Genomic DNA, 20,951 nt, shown 5'->3' with positions numbered 1-20,951 from the left:
CCCGACCCGGAAGTGCCCTGTCTGCTATAGAGGGGACAATTTTCATATTTTCCCTCGCTTACGGCCATACTACCCTATGAACGCCCGATCTCGTCTGTTTTGAAACACTTCTGATACTCAATTTGAATGAATATCAAGTTTTATAAAGGATCGTCGGAGATAGGCACTCAGAAATAACGACAAGACACTTCTGGCTACCAACAATAGGCACTTTATTGGTCCCACACAGAAATGATAACACAGTTCAAACAAGTTGTATGAAGCTAAAGAACTCTTACCGTATGCCATTAGGGTGGAGAGCCAACACCCTCAGCAGAGTGAGCTTCAATACGAGCTGGGCGTCTCGTACTTTGACCCACAGCGGACTCTGCTGAGGAGCATCGCTCCCCTCCTTTTATCCTCTAAAGTGTGTGCATCGGGAGAGGTGAGTGGCCATTCTCATCCCTCCCTACGTCACACTGTTTGTTGTGTAACCAAGTGGCATTGATCTCAATCAAGTTTTGACAATTCAAACAAAGCAGACTATGAAGTCGTCAAGGCAGGCTAAATAGTTTATCTCTGAAGTCGTCAAAGCAGGCTCCAGAGTCCATCTCTGAAATTGCTTAGGCAAGCAAGTCACCAAGTCATGCAATCATCTCAAAGCAGTTTTTTCACTGAGAAGCAATACATTGATTAAAGAAAACATCACAAAATATCTTAATATACCATCGTCCGATCTCGGAAGCTAAGCAGGGTCGGGCCTGGTTAGTACTTGGATGGGAGACCGCCTGGGAATTCCAGGTGCAGTAAGCTTTTGCACCCACCTCCAATTCACAACACGATTCACTGCTCTTTCCAAATATTTTGGCTTTCATTCGTCATTCAACTTTCACTTATCCTGTGGTTTGAAATCATTTCCTTCACATTGATTTGACAGATCAACGTCTCTTTGGAATAAAATTAATGTCCAACAGAGGAAGCCGTCTGCACGGGGATCGGTCATGATAGCACTTGGACATGAAGCAGCTTGGGATTTCCACCTGCTGGATGCTTTTGCACCTCCACTGGAAAAGCCAACTTTTGCAACAGACATCAAATACCGCATCTGCGTGCTCGCAGCGGACCGTATGCGAGCCTGACAGGCTGCACGCTCAAACCACCACGGGAGCGGTCCCCTCCTTCGTGCTCTCGGGAGGAGGTCATTAAATGAAAAAAAAGATCACCCCACTACTCCACCCCCGACCCGGAAGTGCCCTGTCTGCTATAAAGGGGACAATTTTCATGTTTTCCCTCGCTTACGGCCATACTACCCTGAGAACGACAGATCTCGTCCGATCTCGGAAGCTAAGCAGGGTTGGGCCTGGTTAGGCCTTGGATGGGAGACCGCCTGGGAATACCAGGTGCTGTAAGCTTTGGCACCCACCTCCAATTCACAACACGATTCACTGCTCTTTCCAAAAATTTTGGCTTTCATTCGTCATTCAACTTTCACTTATCCTGTGGTTTGAAATTGTTTCCTTCACGTTGATGTGAGAGATCAACGTCTCTTTGGAATAAAATTAATGTCCAACAGAGGAAGCCGTCTGCACGGGGATCGGTCATGATAGCGCTTGGACATGAAGCAGCTTGGGATTTCCGCCTGCTGGATGCTTCTGCACCTCCACTGGAAAAGCCAACTTTTGCAACAGACATCAAGTACCACATCTGCGTGCTCGCAGCGGACCGTATGCGAGCCTGACAGGCTGCGCGCTCAAACCACCACGGGAGCGGGCCCCTCCTTCGTGCTCTCGGGAGGAGGTCATTAAATGAAAAAAAAAAAATCACCCCACGACTCCACCCCCGACCCGGAAGTGCCCTGTCTGCTATAGAGGGGACAATTTTCATGTTTTCCCTCGCTTCCGGCCATACTACCCTGAGAACGCCAGATCTCGTCCGATCTCGGAAGCTAAGCAGGGTTGGGCCTGGTTAGTACTTGGATGGGAGACCGCCTGGGAATACCAGGTGCTATAAGCTTTTGCACCCACCACCAATTCACAACACGATTCACTGCTCTTTCCAAAAATTTTGGCTTTCATTCGTCATTCAACTTTCACTTATCCTGTGGTTTGAAATTGTTTCCTTCACGTTGATGTGACAGATCAACGTCTCTTTGGAATAAAATTAATGTCCAACAGAGGGAGCCGTCTGCACGGGGATCGGTCATGATTGAACTTGGACATGAAGCAGCTTGGGATTTCCGCCTGCTGGATGCTTTTGCAGCTCCACTGGAAAAGCCAACTTTTGCAACAGACATCAAGTACCGCATCTGCGTGCTCGCAGAGGACCGTATGCGAGCCTGACAGGCTGAGCGTTCAAACCACCACGGGAGCGGGCCCCTCCTTCGTGCACTCGGGGGGAGGTCATTAAGTGAAAAAAAATTTCACCCCACGACTCCGCCTCCCGAACCGGAAGTGCCCTGTCTGCTATAAAGGGGACAATTTTCACGTTTTCCCTCGCTTACGGCCATACTACCCTGAGAAACCCCGATCTTGTCCGATCTCGGAAGCTAAGCAGGGTCGGGCCTGGTTAGTACTTTGATGAGATACCGCCTGGGAATACCAGGTGCTGTAAGCTTTGGCACCCACCTCCAATTCACAACACGATTCACTGCTCTTTCCAAAAATTTTGGCTTTCATTCGTCATTCAACTTTCACTTATCCTGTGGTTTGAAATCGTTTCCTTCATGTTGATTTGACAGATCAACATCTCTTTGGAATAAAATTAATGACCAACAGAGGGAGCCGTCTGCACGGGGATCGGTCATGATAGCACTTGGACATGAAGCAGCTTGGGATTTCCGCCTCTTGGATGCTTTTGCACCTCCACTGGAAAAGCCAACTTTTGCAACAGACATCAAGTACCACATCTGCGTGCTCGCAGCGGACTGTATGCGAGCCTGACAGGCTGCGCGCTCAAACCACCACGGGAGCGGGCCCCTCCTTCGTGCTCTCGGGAGGAGGCTTATTAAATGAAAAAAAAATCACCCCACGACTCCACCCCGACCCAGAAGTGCCCTGTCTGCTATAAAGGGGACAATTTTCACGTTTTCCCTCGCTTACGGCCATACTACCCTGAGAACGCCGATCTCGGAAGCTAAGCAGGGTCGGGCCTGGTTAGTACTTGGATGGGAGACCGCCTGGGAATACCAGGTGCAGTAAGCTTTTGCACCCACCTCCAATTCACAACACGATTCACTGCTCTTTCCAAAAATTTTGGCTTTCATTCGTCATTCAACTTTCACTTATCCTGTGGTTTGAAATTGTTTCCTTCACGTTGATGTGACAGATCAACGTCTCTTTGGAATAAAATTAATGTCCAACATAGGGAGCCGTCTGCACGGGGATCGGTCATGATAGCACTTGGACATGAAGCAGCTTGGGATTTCCACCTGCTGGATGCTTTTGCACCTCCACTGGAAAAGCCAACTTTTGCAACAGACATCAAATACCACATCTGCGTGCTCGCAGCGGACCGTATGTGAGCCTGACAGGCTGCGCGCTCAAACCACCACGGGAGCGGGCCCCTCCTTCGTGCTCTCGGGAGGAGGTCATTAAATGAATAAAAAATCACCCCACTACTCCACCCCCGACCCGGAAGTGCCCTGTCTGCTATAAAGGGGACAATTTTCACGTTTTCCCTCGCTTCCGGCCATACTACCCTGAGAACGCCCGATCTCGGAAGCTAAGCAGGGTCGGGCCTGGTTAGTACTTGGATGGGAGACCGCCTGGGAATACCAGGTGCAATACGCTTTTGCACCCACCTCCAATTCACAACAAGATTCACTGCTCTTTCCAAAAATTTTGGCTTTCATTCATCATTCAACTTTCACTTATCCTGTGGTTTGAAATCGTTTCCTTCACGTTGATTTGACAGATCAACGTCTTTTTGGAATAAAATTAATGTCCAACAGAGGGAGCCGTCTGCACGGGGATCGGTCATGATAGCGCTTGGACATGAAGCAGCTTGGGATTTCCGCCTGCTGGATGCTTTTGCATCTCCACTGGAAAAGCCAAAATTTGCAACAGACATCAAGTACCGCATCTGCGTGCTCGCAGAGGACGATATGCGAACCTGACAGGCTGAGCACTCAAACCACCACGGGAGCGGGCCCCTCCTTCGTGCACTGGGGGGGAGGTCATTAAATGAAAAAAAAAAATCACCCCACTACTCCACCCACGACCCGGAAGTGCCCTGTCTGCTATAAAGGGGACAATTTTCACGTTTTCCCTCGCTTACGGCCATACTACCCTGAGAACGCCCGATCTCGTCCGATCTCGGAAGCTAAGCAGGGTCGGGCCTGGTTAGTACTTGGATGGGAGACCGCCTGGGAATACCAGGTGCTGTAAGCTTTTGCACCCACCTCCAATTCACAACACGATTCACTGCTCTTTCCAACTATTTTGGCTTTCATTCGTCATTCAACTTTCACTTATCCTGTGGTTTGAAATCGTTTCCTTCACATTGATTTGACAGATCAACGTCTCTTTGGAATAAAATTAATGTCCAACAGAGGAAGCCGTCTGCACGGTGATCGGTCGTGATAGCATTTGGACGTGAAGCAGCTTGGGATTTCTGCCTGCTGGATGCTTTTGCACCTCCGCTGGAAAAGCCAACTTTTGCAACAGACATCAAATACCGCATCTGCGTGCTCGCAGCGGACCGTATGCGAGCCTGGCAGGCTGCGCGCTCAAACCACATCGGGAGCGGGCCCCTCCTTCGTGCACTCGGGGGGAGGTCATTAAATGAAAAAAAAATCACCCCACTACTCCGCCATCCGACCCGGAAGTGCCCTGTCTGCTATAAACGGGACAATTTTCACGTTTTCCCTCGCTTATGGCCATACTACCCTGAGAACGCCCGATCTCGGAAGCTAAGCAGGGTCGGGCCTGGTTAGTACTTGGATGGGAGACCGCCTGGGAATACCAGGTGCTGTAAACTTTTGCACCCACCTCCAATTCACAACAAGATTCACTGCTCTTTCCAAAAATTTTGGCTTTCATTCGTCATTCAACTTTCACTTATCCTGTGGTTTGAAATTGTTTCCTTCACGTTGATTTGACAGATCAACGTCTCTTTGGAATAAAATTAATGTCCAACAGAGGGAGCCGTCTGCACGGGGATCGGTCATGATAGCGCTTGGACATGAAGCAGCTTGGGATTTCCGCCTGCTGGATGCTTCTGCACCTCCACTGGAAAAGCCAACTTTTGCAACAGACATCAAGTACCGCATCTGCGTGCTTGCAGCGGAACGTATGCGAGCCTGACAGGCTGCGCGCTCAAACCACCACGGGAGCGGTCCCCTCCTTTGTGCTCCCGGGAGGAGGTTTGTTAAATGAAAAAAAAAATCACCCCACTACTCCACCCACGACCCGGAAGTGTCCTGTCTGCTATAAAGGGGACAATTTTCACGTTTTCCCTCGCTTACGGCCATACTACCCTGAGAACGCCCGATCTCGTCCGATCTCGGAAGCTAAGCAGTGTCTGGCCTGGTTAGTACTTGGATGGGAGACCGCCTGGGAATACCAGGGGCTGTAAGCTTTTGCACCCACCTCCAATTCACAACACGATTCACTGCTCTTTCCAAAAATGTTGGCATTCATTCGTCATTCAACTTTCACTTATCCTGTGGTTTGAAATCGTACTTTCACATTGATTTGACCGATCAACTTCTCTTTGGAATAAAATTAATGTCCAACTGAGGGAGCCGTCTGCACGGGGATCGGTCATGATAGCACTTGGACATGAAGCAGCTTGGGATTTCCGCCTCTTGGATGCTTTTGCACCTCCACTGGAAAAGCCAACTTTTGCAACAGACATCAAGTACCGCATCTGCGTGCTCGCAAAGGACTGTATGCGAGCCTGACAGGCTGAGCGCTCAAACCACCACGGGAGCGGGCCCCTCCTTCGTGCACTCGGGGGGAGGTCATTAAATGAAAAAAAAATCACCCCACTACTCCACCCACGACCCGGAAGTGCCCTGTCTGCTATAAAGGGGAAAATTTTCACGTTTTCCCTCGCTTACGGCCATACTACCCTGAGAACGTCCGATCTCGTCCGATCTCGGAAGATAAGCAGGGTCGGGCCTGGTTAGTACTTGGATGGGAGACCGCCTGGGAATACCAGGTGCTGTAAGCTTTTGCACCCACCTCCAATTCACAACACGATTCACTGCTCTTTCCAAATATTTTGGCTTTCATTCGTCATTCAACTTTCACTTATCCTGTGGTTTGAAATCATTTCCTTCACATTGATTTGACAGATCAACGTCTCTTTGCAATAAAATTAATGTCCAACAGAGGAAGCCGTCTGCACGGGGATCGGTCGTGATAGCACTTGGACGTGAAGCAGCTTGGGATTTCCGCCTGCTGGATGCTTTTGCACCTCCCCTGGAAAAGCCAACTTTTGCAACAGACATCAAATACCGCATCTGCGTGCTCGCAGCGGACCGTATGCGAGCCTGACAGACTGCGCGCTCAAACCACCACGGGAGCGGGCTCCTCCTTCGTGCACTCGGGGGGAGGTCATTAAATGAAAAAAAAAATCACCCCACTACTCCGCCCCCGACCCGGAAGTGCCCTGTCTGCTATAAAGGGGACAATTTTCACGTTTTCCCTCGCTTATGGCCATACTACCCTGAGAACGCCCGATCTCGGAAGCTAAGCACGGTCGGGCCTGGTTAGTACTTGGATCGGAGACCGCCTGGGAATACCAGGTGCTGTAAGCTATTGCACCCACCTCCAATTCACAACACGATTCACTGCTCTTTCCAAAAATGTTGGCATTCATTCGTCATTCAACTTTCACTTATCCTGTGGTTTGAAATCGTACTTTCACATTGATTTGACCGATCAACTTCTCTTTGGAATAAAATTAATGTCCAACAGAGGGAGCCGTCTGCACGGGGATCGGTCATGATAGCACTTGGACATGAAGCAGCTTGGGATTTCCGCCTCTTGGATGCTTTTGCACCTCCACTGGAAAAGCCAACTTTTGCAACAGACATCAAGTACCGCATCTGCGTGCTCGCAGAGGACCGTATGCGAGCCTGACAGGCTGAGCGCTCAAACCACCACGGGAGCGGGCCCCTCCTTCGTGCACTCGGGAGGAGGTCATTAAATGAAAAAAAAATCACCCCACTCTTCCGCCCCCGACCCGGAAGTGCCCTGTCTGCTATAAAGGGGACAATTTTCATGTTTCCCCTCGCTTACGGCCATACTACCCTGAGAACGCCCGATCTCGGAAGCCAAGCAGGGTCGGACCTGGTTAGTACTTGAATGGGAGACTGCCTGGGAATACCAGGTGCTGTAAGCTTTTGCACCCACCTCCAATTTACAACACGATTCACTGCTCTTTCCAAAAATTTTGGCTTTCATTCGTCATTCAACTTTCACTTATCCTGTGGTTTGAAATCGTACTTTCACGTAGATTTGACAGATCAACTTCTCTTTGGAATAAAATTAATGTCCAACTGAGGGAGCCGTCTGCACGGGGATCGGACATGATAGCACTTGGACATGAAGAAGCTTGGGATTTCCGCCTCTTGGATGCTTTTGCACCTCCACTGGAAAAGCCAACTTTGGCAACAGACATCAAGTACCGCATCTGCGTGCTCGCAGAGGACCGTATGCGAGCCTGACAGGCTGAGCGCTCAAACAACCACGGGAGCGGGCGCCTCCTTCGTGCACTCGGGGGGAGGTCATTAAATGAAAAAAAAAATCACCCCACTACTCCGCCCCCGACCCAGAAGTGCCCTGTCTGCTTTAAAGGGGACAATTTTCACATTTTCCCTAGCTTACGGCCATACTACCCTGAGAACGCCCGATCTCGTCCGATCTCGGAAGCTACGCAGGGTCGGGCCTGGTTAGTACTTGGATGGGTGACCGCCTGGGAATACCAGGTGCTATAAGCTTTTGCACCCACCTCCAATTCACAACACGATTCACTGCTCTTTCCAAAAATTTTGGCTTTCATTCGTCATTCAACTTTCACTTATCCTGTGGTTTGAAATCGTTTCCTTCATGTTGATTTCACAGATCAACGTCTCTTTGGAATAAAATTAATGTCCAACAGAGGGAGCCGTCTGCACGGGGATCGGTCATGATAGCACTTGGACATGAAGCAGCTTGGGATTTCCGCCTGCTGGATGCTTTTGCACCTCCACTGGAAAAGCCAACTTTTGCAACAGACATCAAGTACTGCATCTGCGTGCTCGCAGCGGACCGTATGCGAGCCTGACAGGCTGTGCGCTCAAATCACCAAGGGAGCGGGCCCCTCCTTCGTGCTCTCGGGAGGAGGTTTATTAAATGAAAAAAAAATCACCCCACTACTCCACACCCGACCCGGAAGTGCCCTGTCTGCTATAGAGGGGACAATTTTCATGTTTTCCCTCGCTTACGGCCATACTACCCTGAGAACGCCCGATCTCGTCCAATCTTGGAAACGAAGCAGGGTCGGACCTGGTTAGTACTTGGATGGGAGACTGCCTGGGAATACCAGGTGCTGTAAGCTTTTGCACCCACCTCCAATTCACAAAACGATTCACTGCTCTTTCCAAAAATTTTGGCTTTCATTCGTCATTCAACTTTCCTTTATCGTGTGGTTTGAAATCGTTTCCTTCACGTCGATTTGACAGATCAACGTCTCTTTGGAATAAAATTAATGTCCAACAGAGGGAGCCGTCTACACGGGGATCGGTCATGATAGCACTTGGACATGAAGCAACTTGGGATTTCTGCCTGCTGGATGCTTTTGCACCTCCACTGGAAAAGCCAACTTTTGCAAGAGACATCAAATACCGCATCTGCGTGCTCGCAGCGGACCGTATGCGAGCCTGACAGGCTGCGCGCTCAAACCACCACGGGAGCGGGCCCCTCCTTCGTGCTCTCGGGAGGAGGTCATTAAATGAAAAAAAAAAAATCACCCCACTACTCCACCCCCGACCCGGAAGTGCCCTGTCTGCTATAAAGGGGACAATTTTCACGTTTTCCCTCGCTTCCGGCCATACTACCCTGAGAACGCCCGATCTCGGAAGCTAAGCAGGGTCGGGCCTGGTTAGTACTTGGATGGGAGACCGCCTGGGAATACCAGGTGCAATACGCTTTTGCACCCACCTCCAATTCACAACACGATTCACTGCTCTTTCCAAATATTTTGGCTTTCATTTGTCATTCAACTTTCACTTATCCTGTGGTTTGAAATCATTTCCTTCACATTGATTTGACAGATCAACGTCTCTTTGGAATAAAATTAATGTCCAACAGAGGAAGCCGTCTGCACGGGGATCGGTCATGATAGCGCTTGGACATGAAGCAGCTTGGGATTTCCGCCTGCTGGATGCTTCTGCACCTCCACTGGAAAAGCCAACTTTTGCAACAGACATCAAGTACCACATCTGCGTGCTCGCAGCGGACCGTATGCGAGCCTGACAGGCTGCGCGCTCAAACCACCACGGGAGCGGGCCCCTCCTTCGTGCTCTCGGGATGAGGTCATTAAATGAAAAAAAAATCACCCCACTACTCCACCCCCGACCCGGAAGTGCCCTGTCTGCTATAAAGGGGACAATTTTAATGTTTTCCCTTGCTTACGGCCATACTACCCTGAGAACTCCCGATCTCATCCGATCTCGGAAACTACGAACTGATATCTGTTTTCTAAATAACTTTTTATCCATTTATAAGCTACACCTCTAATGCCATATCTTTTTAGTTTTTTTCAATAATATACTGTGATCTATTGTGTCAAAAGCTTTTTTTAGATCTAGGAAAACCCCAACAGTAAATTCTTTGTTGTCTATATTAGTGGCTATTGCTTCCACAAACTCCATAACTGCGATTGAGGTGGTCCGTTTTTCCCTGAAGCCATATTGATTCTCACTTAACAGCGCATGCTTTTGTATAAAGCTATCAAGTCTGCGAGAAAATAGTTTTTCTAATATTTTTGAAAATTGTGGTAGTAGTGATATTGGTCTATAATTTGTAAACAATTCTCCACTTTTATAGATTGGAATAACTTTAGCAATTTTCATTTTTGATGGAAAGATACAAGCTTTGAATGAGAGGTTGCATATCTGCGTGAAAGGTCGCACTACATATTCTATAATCTGCTTGATTATTGTCATATCTATTTTAAAGCAATCAGTTGACTTCTTATTTTTAAAGGTTTTTATAATATTTGATACTTCTTGTTTTAGAGCAGTAAGGAACATCGTGGAGGAGTTTTTTTCTACGTATCTATCTATTTCAAACAAGTTTGTTGGATCAGGAATTTGTTTTGCTAGGTTACTGCCGATGTTGACAAAATACTCATACACATAATACTTAAATTCAGTTGCTATTTCTGCAGTTTTTTCCAAAATAGTGTTTTTGCCTTTGATAAAATACTGTGGATAATCCATTTAGGACTATTTCTGATTACTTGGTTAAGTATTTTCCATATTTCTTGTGTGTTACCTTTATTCTGCTCTAATAGTGCTTGATAATGATCTCTTTTACTGGTTCTTATAATAACTAGTTTATTTTTATAGGTCTTATATTTTTTTCCGCTTCTTCAGTTCTGAATTTTACAAACAATTTATATAAATTGTTTTTCTTTTTACATGCGTTTTCTATGCCTTTCGTTATCCATGGCTTACTTGGGTCTTTATACTTTTTGGAGACTTTAGTTAATGGAAAATGTTTATCATATAAGGAAATTATGGTAGACTGAAATACTTCAAACGCTGTATTTGGGTCTTCGTTTGAGTAGATCTCGGTCCAGTTTTGTTTTTCTAGGTCTTGCTTAAAGTCATCGATGGAACGTTGGGTTCTTAGTCTTATTTCTGTTATACGAGTTGTTGATTTAGCTTTTCTATCGAAATAATTATGAAAAACTGGAAAAACAGGTAGGTGGTCACTTATGTCATTAATGAGAAGTCCACTTTCCATTTTATGATCAATCTTATTTATAAATATGTTATCTATTAATGTGGCCGTGTCAACTGTTATTCTGCTAGGTTTCAGGATTACTGGGAAAAAGCTGTTGCTGTACATAGTATTTATGAAGTCAGTTGTTTTTTTGTGCCTATTTGGGTTTAATAAGTCAATGTTAAAGTCATCACATATTATTCGTGTTTTCTTATCGTTGTAGTAACTGAGCATATCTGTTAGTTTTTAATTGAATGTGTCAATACATGTTCCTGGTGTCCTATAGATGCAACTTATGATGATATTTTATGCCTTTTTATTGTGTATTTCAATGGTTAGGCATTCCATTAGGTTTTCTATTGTGTTTGTCAATCTCTCGATTTTACTGCATTTAAGTGCTTTGTCTCCATATATTGCATATACCGTATTTTCACGACTATAAGGCGCCATTAAAAGTCTTAAATTTTCTCCAAAATGGACAGGACGCCTTATGGTGCGGAGCGTCCTTTATATGCGCTGAGTTCCAAAATCTGACTGACAGCCGACACGCTGTTTATATAGAGAAAAGGCGGAAGTGACTGTGGCCGCATGCGGGAAAGAAGTCGGCCAATCAGGGAAGGGTGGGCGTGTATATATACATATATGGAGAGGGAGGGAGGGAGGGAGAAGACAGGCAAGCTAGTCCGCCAATGGTGAAGGGTGGGCGTGTAAGTGGACGCCTCAAGCCAGTACCAACACTTGTATAGAGTGTGGCAATGTGCATTGTTGCAAAACAACTCCGGTTTTGGTTTCTAAGAACCCCTGAAAATAAATTCGACCTTCAGACTACGAAGCTCAGTTCAAACTTAAAGCCACCGGTTATGCTTTTGGCATGCGTGCCCATCTCACAGCAGCGGTGAAAAAAAAAGTCAAGCAAATGAACTCTGAGCTTGCCGTTATTCCCGGAGGGTTGACTAAAGAACTCCAACCGCTGGACATTGGGATCAACCGGGCGTTCAAAGTAAAGTTGCAAACGGCATGGGAACAATGGATGATCGGTGGCAAACACAACTTTACAAAGAGTGAGAGGCAGCGCTTGGCGAGTTACGCCACAATACGCAACAACGAGAGGGAACGCGGCGTTTTTGATGGATTACGGCACTTGCACAATTGTTCAATTCTTTCCACACACACACGCGCTGCCACCATGTTTCGCTCTGTTCTTTACTTTCAAATGTGGGAAAGCTTCACACGAGAGAAATGTTGACTTTGCTGTTGCTACTCCTTCTTTCCGCTCGGCAATGCGTAGCAACTCACACTAGCATGTGATGCATTCAATGACAACTGAGATGTGCAGTCCTCTGCTTCTGATACAGAGGATGAGGACATAGATGGATTTCTGGGTGATGATTGATCGATAAACGTGAGAACATTGTACGATGGCTAAATAAAATACACCCGAACTCAGTTCTGCTTTCGTTGTCTTTTTAAAAACGTGTTTTTATCTTATCTGTATGTCTTGGCATGCTACCGTATGCTGCAAGCTAACGTGTTAGAGTGCGCGCATGCATGCCGTATGTTTAAGCTGGCGTATGTTTTACCACTGTAAAACTGCGACCATTAGTACGATGCGTCCTGTGTATGTGTAAAATACAGAAATGTCACCCATTAATGAGACTGCAGCCATTAGTACGATGCGTCGAATAGTAGTGAAAATACGGTACTCCTTTTTTGTTTTCTCTATTAGTTGCAAACATTTCATAACCTTCTATTTCCATTTCAGTTGTTTTATATTCATCAAGCCAAGTTTCTGATATGGCAATTATTTTAAATTTATTGAATTTAGTCAGGTATTCTTTAATTTTTGTGAAGTTTTTATAGAGACTTCTACTGTTTAAGTGTATTACCAAAAGTGCATTTTCTAATTTTATATTAGTGTTGAATTGTTCATCCAGGTAATAGTCAGAGTTTGTTACCCTTTGTTTGTTGTTGAAGAAGTTATTGTCTGGGTCCAAATTGTTCTCGGGATCGAATGGCTTATAGTCAATATCTTCAAAGGGTTGGAAGTTCATGTTTTTGGGATGTGAATTTCCCGCTCCCACGCGGTCGTCGATGGCTCCCTCACAGCCGTCGTTTGTTCCCTCGCTGTCGTCGCTCGCTCTCTCGCCGTCATCACTGGGTCCCTCGTGGTCGCTGGCTCCCTTGCGGTCGTCGCCGACTCCCTCACGCTCGCCGGGTGGCTGCCTCCCGGCTCTCTCACGCGCGCTGGCTGGGTGTCTCCCGGCTGCCTCAGGCTCGCTGTCTCCCGGCTCCCTCGCGGTCACTGGCTCCCCTGCAGTCGTCGCTGGTTTCTCTCGGTCGTCGTTGGCTCCCTCACAGTGGTCGCAGGCTGGTTGTCTCCCGGCTTCCTCGCGGTCATCACTGGCTCCCTCACGGTTGGTCGTCGCTGGCTCCCTCGCGGTCGGTCGGTCTTGAAAAAGTTATTGTCCGGGTGTCAGGTTGGTCCAATTTGACACTCAGGAATAACCAAAAGGAGGAGACAGGAGACTCGATTCTGGTACCAGGAGGGAACGAGGAAAAGCGTACGGTTTCAGTTCTCGTCACGTAACTCTAACGATCTCCCCCTTCACCTCCTCATTTATTGGGAAAGCTACTACATAGGTGTGTCCAACCTAAAGGGTGGTGGCTGTTGAACACACACTGAACTTGTTTGACTATGTGTGTTTACGTGAGTGCAATTTACGTACATGTGTGCAATTGTCACAAAAACATCATGTTGGAGCTGGTGGTGATGTCTCCATTCACTGTTCACCCTTGCTCACTGTTTAGTCTTAACAGTTATCTCTTCCCAACCACGTCCCCGGAAAGGTGGTTGCGACCCTAACCTTTCACACAGTACAGCAAGCAAAAGTGAGCATATAATGATGAATATATAATGATTATAAATGTGAGTAAATAATAAAGGATATATCTTTATTGAAAGCATAAGCGTTCTTCATTGCAGGCAAAGCCAACTAATGATTGCAAGCATAAGCGTTCTTCTTTGCAAGCAAAATCAAACTATCATGACAGGCAGAAGCATTCTTCTTTGCGAGTATAAATTGACGATCGAATAATACGCGAATGTATGATTATTGGGGACTTCCGGGTAGAGTGAACGCTGGTGCGTTTTGGCTGCCGCTGCTCTCCCACAAACTTTTGTGTTTTACGGTGTTTTTACGTTTGATTGTTTTACTGTTTCGCATGGAATCACGATCATCATCTCACAGTCATTCCACCCAGCCCCCATTCACGCCTGCCTCGCACTCTCAACTATCTTCGACTGTTTCGTCCCGGCGTCTCAGCGTCCTACCTGTCAACCTGTCGCTCCTCAATCGACCTGTCGAGGGTCTGCTCCAGTACTCGTTGGCCGAGCTCCTTCGGCTCCGGTTCCAACGGCTGGGACCTCCTCCTGCTCTACACCGGATCCCGGACATCGTTCGCTTTCCTTCACGGAAATAGATTCATCGTGGGTCTCGTCGGGGCTTCTGCCTCAACCGATCCAACACCATCTTCTCCTTCTGGTCTCCCTCCCGTCGGCCATCCAGAAACGCCGGCCGATCCATCGACCATCGTGCGTTAGCCGGCTTGGCTAGGTCGGCTAACGGCCCCCGCAGCAGTGAGACTGCCGCCGTCAACTTCGGGCTACTTAACATCCGTTCGCTTACTGGGAAGGGTAATCTCATTCAAGATATCCTCACGGACCGTAACCTTGACATTCTTTGCTTGAATGAAACCTGGCAAACTCCCAGGGACTTCTCACAGTTGAACGATTCCACTCCCCCGGGATTTGTCTACATTTCCAAGCCCCGCGATTCTGGTAGCGGAGGAGGTCTCGCGATAGTATACCGCGAGAAATGGAAAGTACTTTCGGTTTCTCTCCCGCCACTTTCCTCCTTTGAATGCCTTGCCTGTCAAATATCCGGACCCATCCCCACGATTATTGCCACAGTGTACCGCTCCCCCAAACCCCACCGCGACTTTTTAAATGAAGTGTCTACTGTCCTCACCCATCTCTCCTCTCTGTCTCCAAATGTAATAATCCTGGGAGATTTTAATATACATATGGACAACACTGCTCCTCCTCTCACCATTGACTTCACTTCTTCAATTAACAGTCTTGGTTGTGATCAATTTGCAGATTTTCCCACACACATCAAAGGTCACACCCTGGATCTGATCTGCTGCTCTGGTATTTCCCCCTCCAACTGTACTGCTGATGAACTTCCAATAACGGACCACTTCCTTATCTCTTTCAACATTACACTCCAGCTCTCAACTGCCAAATCACCCGGACCATTGTTTACCGTAATATTAAAGACATTAACATTGACTCTCTCACTGCATGGCTGACCACCCTGACTCCGGACATTGACTCCACTCCTTATGATTTGGTTTTCCAATATAACTCTGGTCTCACCAGCATCCTCAATACGCTCGCCCCTGTCAAGTCCCGCTCTGTCCTTTTTACTCTGTCTGCCCCTTGGTTCACCCCTCATCTACGTTCCTTGAAATCCCAAACCCGGCAGCTTGAGAGACTTTATAGGAAAACCGGCCTCACTGCTCACAAGGACATCTATGCAGCTCAACTATCCCTCTACAAGGATTCCATCTCTCAAGCAAAATCACATTACTACTCCAGACTCATCTGCTCCAATGCTGGAAATACTAAGACTCTCTTTTCCCTTTGGAACAGAATCACTCAACCTCCTGACTCCCTACCACCTCACCTTTACTCTCGTGACACCTGCAACACACTTCTCCTCTTTTTCAATGAAAAAATCAACAGAATCCACCAGCATCTGGGCTCCTCTGTACCTTTCCCTTCATCTGACCCTCTCACCCCTTGCAAACTGTTCTCTTCCTTTGAACTCCCCCATCTCTCATTAATTTCAGACCTCATCATTAAATCCAAGACTTCCTCCTGTCAGCTTGATCCCCTCCCCACAGTTCTGGTCAAATCCTGCCTACCCTCTCTGCTTCCCTTCATCTCAGCCATTTTCCATTCCTCTCTGTCGACTGGAATTGTTTCTGTGCTCTTCAAAACTGCAGCTGTCACCCCAATCCTGAAAAAAACTGGTTCAGATCCCAATGACTTCAATAACCTACGCCCCATTTCCCATCTTCCCTTCATCTCGAAAATTCTGGAGAAAACTGTCGCCTCTCAGCTCCACTCCCACCTCACCGACAATAGTCTTTATGAACAATTCCAGTCCGGCTTCCGTCCCCGTCACAGTACTGAAACAGCCCTCATAAAAATCACAAATGATTTTCTCATAGCAGCAGACTCTGGCCTTATCTCCATCCTCATCCTCCTTGACCTGAGTGCAGCCTTCGACACAATCTCTCACCCCATCCTCCTCAATAGACTCTCTACCATAGGCATCACCAACACCCCTCTACATTGGTTCCACTTATATCTCACTGGCCGCTCTCAGTTCATTCAACTTGATTCTTTTACTTCACAATCCCTCCCCATTTCTTCTGGTGTTCCCCAGGGTTCTGTCCTCGGTCCGCTCCTCTTCATTGTCTACCTCCTTCCACTCGGAAACATTTTCCGCAAATTTGGCTTACACTTTCACTGCTTTGCGGATGACACCCAGCTCTATCTGTCCAGCAAGCCCGACGCTTCTCTCCCGCCCTCATCCCTCTCTCACTGTCTCTCAGAAATCAAATCTTGGTTCACCCACAATTTCCTCAAGCTAAACAGCAATAAAACTGAACTCCTACTCGTCGGTACCAAATCCACTCTAAACAAAGCCGACAGTTTCTCCCTCACAATTGATAATGCCACTATATCTCCTTCCCCCCAGGTGAAAAGTCTGGGTGTCATCCTTGACAGTTCACTATCCTTTCACTCCCACATCAATAACATTACCCGGTCCGCTCATTTCCACCTTGGCAATATAAACCGCCTCCGTCCCTCACTCACTCCGCACACCACCGCTATCCTTGTTCACAGTCTCGTCACTTCCCGTATTGACTACTGCAACTCACTCCTCTTCGGTGTCCATTAAAAATTCCTCCATAAACTTCAACTTGTTCAGAATTCAGCAGCCCGGATCATCACGAGAACCCCCTCCTTCCATCATATTACCCCCATCCTCCGACAGCTCCACTGGTTTCCTGTCAAACTTAGAATCAACTTCAAAATACTTCTCTATACATTCAAATATAACCTCTATCTATACATCTCTCACCTCTATCTCTCTCACCTTATACATCTATAACCTTGCGCCCCCCTATCTGTCAGATCTTCTTCAAATCTCCATTCCCTCTCGCTCACTCAGGTCCTCATCCTCCCTCCACCTTCTTCTACCCTCTGCCCGTCTCAGTACAATGGGGTGCAGAGCCTTCAGTCGCTCTGCCCCCAAACTCTGGAACTCACTTCCTCCCAACATTCGTAATACTGACTCTCTTTCCTTATTCAAAACCCAGCTCAAAACCCACCTATTCAGACTTGCCTACCCGCCTTAAATCTTTCTTTATTTTTTTATTATTTTATCTGTGTTTTATTATTGGTCTTGGCTGTACAGTGTCCTTGAGTGTTGTGAAAGGCGCTTACACATGTGATGTATTATTATTATTATTACTAAAAAATAATAAATCCAACAGTGCGAAATGTCAGGTTGGTGTGCAGGAGATAACATTTCTGGGTGATAAGTTGTCCAGTAGAGGCATTGAACCGGATCAAAAGAAAATAAGAGTCATCCTCAGCATACCTCACCCCAAAGACAAAAAGGGTGTACTACGAGTCACGGGAATTATTAACTTTATTGGAAAGTTTATTCCGAATCTGTCAGTGAAAACATCAGCCATGAGAGAGCTACTTCATGATGGTACAGAGTAAATCAGGGGTGCCCATTGCGTCGATCCTGATCGACCGGTAGATCTAGGACAGGACCCACGTGTATCCGAGGGGTGTAGAGGAGAAGAAAAAAATCCCAACCATTTGTGTATCTTTGTACATGTTAGGAATATATTTTTTGTGTTAATGTACACTGCAGCCTAATCATCCTATCAGTCTCATTTTCACAAAAAAATATTTAAAAAATAAAGCAGGTAAATCATTAACCTTCGGTGGTGGGTGATCTATGTCACCGGAAGTTGTTGGCAGTCTGCAATTGCAGCTTGTGATCAGAGCTGTTGCGCTGTACATCTTTTATCGTCATTATTCTCATTCAGAGTTTCCATCGTGTACAGTTCACCGAGGGCACGGGCAAAGAATAGGAATCTAGAGGGCCCAGGGACACACTTTGAAATGGTACATGTGAGCTAGCTAAATAGTTAACAGGCTGCAAAGGTGTATTGCATGCCTTCGTGTCAGGCTATTTCTCATCATGGTGGGAGGTTGGTTGATTGAAAAGTTGATCTGAGGTCCAAAAAGTTTGGGTACCCCTGGTTTAAATGGACGAGTCGACATGAGTAAGAGTGGAATGTTTTGAAAACTACGCTCAGTTTTGGCATACACCGATTCAACAAAAAGACTGAAAATCAAACAGATGCTCTATGAAGAGCACCAGAGCTACACCACACAAACTCCACTGAAAGTGATGTCGAGGCTCATGTAAACCTCATATTTGAGTCCCTGCCGGTCTCAGATTCAAAATCAAAACAAATAAGGGAGGAAACCATGAAAGACACAGAAATGCAGACGGTGATGACACATATGAGAGAAGGCTGGCCGAGAGTGTCATGAACAAAGTATGACCACATCAGGTCAGAGCTCAGTGTTACAAATGGACTATTACTGAGGGACAAAAGGATTGTCATTCCGCACAGTATGAGGACATACTGCAAAGGATACATGAAGGACATTTAGGAGTCGAGAAATGTAAGAGAAGGGCCAGGGAAGCCGTATACTGGCCAGGCATCAACAAGGAAATTGAAAATATGATTGCACAATGTGAAACGTTTCAAAAGTATCAGAGCAACAAAGAGAGGGAACCTATGCCGATTCCAGATCTTCCCATCGCTCCCTGGAAGAAAGTTGGAACAGACTTGTTTCATTACAATGGAAAACTTTACTTGCTGGTAATTGACTGTTATTCCAACTATCCCGAAATCGTCTTGCTCACAAGCACAACTGCAACCAACGTCATAACACATGTGAAATCCTTCTTTGCAAGACATGAGACAGTGATCATTTTACAGTTTACACCCAGCATGTCCCAGCGAATCGCTGATCAGAAAAGTATGATTCCCATATGCATTTAGAGAGTCCCAAATTTGGAATTCTGAATGGGTCTACTTATTCAATTCCATATGATAACAACGGAATATTTACCCTACCATTAGGGAGGTGGGAATACTTACTGGACCATCAGGTGAAAAATAGGAAGTAAAACAAGGGGGACGGGCTTTTCTTCCGCTTGGTGACTCAAATGTAAATAATATTTTGTTAAACAATGATGTGTTAATTAAATACGCATACATACAATTAATGGATTTCAAATCAAGATAATGACGAACCATGGTGTGCTGCTGCGACTCAGGGGGGTACTCTTCTCCGCACAGCAAGCGCTCAATTAGGAATTTGCGTATTTGATGTCACAGCAACAGGAAGCAAAGACCCTTAACCCTAATGCTCCTCAACGACAAGTCTCATGTCTGCACATGCACAATGCAAGTGCAGACATGAATGAGGTGCTTCTATGTGCGCTGATGGCCGCTTGGAGTCTTGTTAAGGTCATCTGAGGTCAATACCACTTTCAACTGATGCCTGACTGCATTTGTTGCCTTTTTGTGACAGGAATCAGCAGCCAGACGGTGCACCAGCCGGAACGAGACACCCACACCGTGGAGGGTGCAGCAGTGACGCTGGACTGCACCTACGACGTAGCGGGGGACTTAGACTACATCTTATGGTACAAACAAGAAGCCAACTCATCGCCCGAGTTCATCCTGAGCCGCTTTAAGATTGGTCAGGGCAAGAAGGCGGAAAGTTACGGTGATAGGTTTTGCTCCACCATGAACGCCAGCGCTTGGCAAGCTCCTCTGTATCATTGAGCGTGTGAAGCCCAGCGACTCGGGAGCCTTCTCCTGCTCCTTGCAGAGCACGCTGACGCAACCACTGGCATGCCTGCACAAAAACATGTGCACCCGCCTCATCTCACAAGTGACATTGGGGGCGTGGCCTCACCGGAGTCCAAGAGGAACAAAATTCGATTCCGGCTCAGGCCTTTTTTAAGTCGCGGTTTTGTGAGCATTGAATAAATTTGCTGCTTTGAATTACCGTAGTTAAATGAATGCTTTCCATAGAGTTCATGGTGGAAATAGCTCATGTTTACGCGGTACCATCTTTCAATTGCAAGAATGTCATTTTCTCACGCAGTCAACACACATGGAATAAACTCACACACACACATCACCACACCCTTGGAGAGCTCCTGTGATTTTATTTATTTAAAGGCATCACTGATTTCACACACATGTAAGCATGTTGGATTTGCAAAGCAATGATTATATATTGCGAGAGAAAAAAAAACAACAAAAGTTTTGGGTTCTTTATTTCGGTGGTTGAACATTTGTCGGCAAAGTTTGCATTGTCACCCAAGCAAGAATGCAGGCCATATTTATTTTTATAATTATTATTGTAAAATATTAATTATTATTGTTATTGTTATGGTTACTACTCGTAGTAGTAGTTGTAGGAGTCGTCGTCGTTGAAGAAAACTTAGGGCTATGATTATGTTATTTGAATAATCCTTTTTTTGCCCTCTTTCGTTCATGTTTTATCTCGGAAGTGGTTTTTGCCTGGCATTTTGAAAAGAACGGATCCATGGATGTTTGCTTTTGTCGGGTTTTAACAATCCTTTGAAAATGTCCAAGGCAAACATCAGCACAGTGAGTGATCGCCCGACTGGTGAACAATTTTACTTTCTGGTTGATTAACATTTACATAAAAAATAAAAAATCAGAACACCTGATGGGGGAATGAAGAGGACGCTGCATCGAGACATATTTATCTGTCCACACACACACAGACACATAAGGTTCTTAGCCAATGGGATG

At 46.4% G+C, this 20,951-nt stretch overlaps 1 long non-coding RNA gene, 5 other non-coding genes and 9 pseudogenes across 7 annotated transcripts in view; 14 read left to right on the top strand and 1 right to left on the bottom strand.

Annotated features, from left to right (window-relative positions):
• The window catches only part of LOC127604336 (uncharacterized), a 9,496-nt gene extending 2,202 nt beyond the window's left edge, over positions 1-7,294 (bottom strand). Inside the window, exons 1-2 of one of the 2 annotated variants that reach the window (XR_007963268.1) lie at positions 7,007-7,294; positions 4,614-4,631 (exon numbers count right to left, since the gene is read on the bottom strand). This is a non-coding gene — a long non-coding RNA (uncharacterized LOC127604336). Of the gene's footprint in view, positions 1-4,613; positions 4,632-5,820; positions 6,019-7,006 lie in introns of those variants that run through there. The other variant, XR_007963269.1, reaches the window with a different exon arrangement.
• Positions 1,273-1,391, top strand: LOC127605110 (uncharacterized; annotated as a pseudogene).
• LOC127605218 (5S ribosomal RNA) lies at positions 1,874-1,992 on the top strand. The gene has a single exon (XR_007963548.1). It is a non-coding gene; the product is annotated as a 5S ribosomal RNA (ribosomal RNA).
• LOC127605108 (uncharacterized) lies at positions 2,474-2,592 on the top strand (annotated as a pseudogene).
• LOC127605117 (uncharacterized) lies at positions 3,072-3,179 on the top strand (annotated as a pseudogene).
• Positions 3,659-3,767, top strand: LOC127605121 (uncharacterized; annotated as a pseudogene).
• Positions 4,249-4,367, top strand: LOC127605206 (5S ribosomal RNA). The gene has a single exon (XR_007963536.1). It is a non-coding gene; the product is annotated as a 5S ribosomal RNA (ribosomal RNA).
• LOC127605114 (uncharacterized) lies at positions 4,848-4,956 on the top strand (annotated as a pseudogene).
• LOC127605211 (5S ribosomal RNA) lies at positions 5,438-5,556 on the top strand. Its single transcript, XR_007963541.1, has one exon. It is a non-coding gene; the product is annotated as a 5S ribosomal RNA (ribosomal RNA).
• LOC127605111 (5S ribosomal RNA) lies at positions 6,035-6,153 on the top strand. The gene has a single exon (XR_007963457.1). It is a non-coding gene; the product is annotated as a 5S ribosomal RNA (ribosomal RNA).
• LOC127605118 (uncharacterized) lies at positions 6,634-6,742 on the top strand (annotated as a pseudogene).
• Positions 7,221-7,329, top strand: LOC127605116 (uncharacterized; annotated as a pseudogene).
• Positions 7,330-7,808: 479 nt separating this feature from the next.
• Positions 7,809-7,927, top strand: LOC127605201 (5S ribosomal RNA). The gene has a single exon (XR_007963531.1). It is a non-coding gene; the product is annotated as a 5S ribosomal RNA (ribosomal RNA).
• Positions 7,928-8,407: 480 nt separating this feature from the next.
• Positions 8,408-8,526, top strand: LOC127605112 (uncharacterized; annotated as a pseudogene).
• Positions 8,527-9,008: 482 nt separating this feature from the next.
• Positions 9,009-9,117, top strand: LOC127605120 (uncharacterized; annotated as a pseudogene).
• The last annotated feature ends 11,834 nt before the right edge of the window (positions 9,118-20,951 follow it).

This window comes from Hippocampus zosterae, chromosome 7 (genome assembly GCF_025434085.1).
Source record: "Hippocampus zosterae strain Florida chromosome 7, ASM2543408v3, whole genome shotgun sequence".
NCBI classification, from domain to species: Eukaryota; Metazoa; Chordata; class Actinopteri; order Syngnathiformes; family Syngnathidae; genus Hippocampus; species Hippocampus zosterae.
This window is presented reverse-complemented; position numbering and strand designations above follow the sequence as displayed.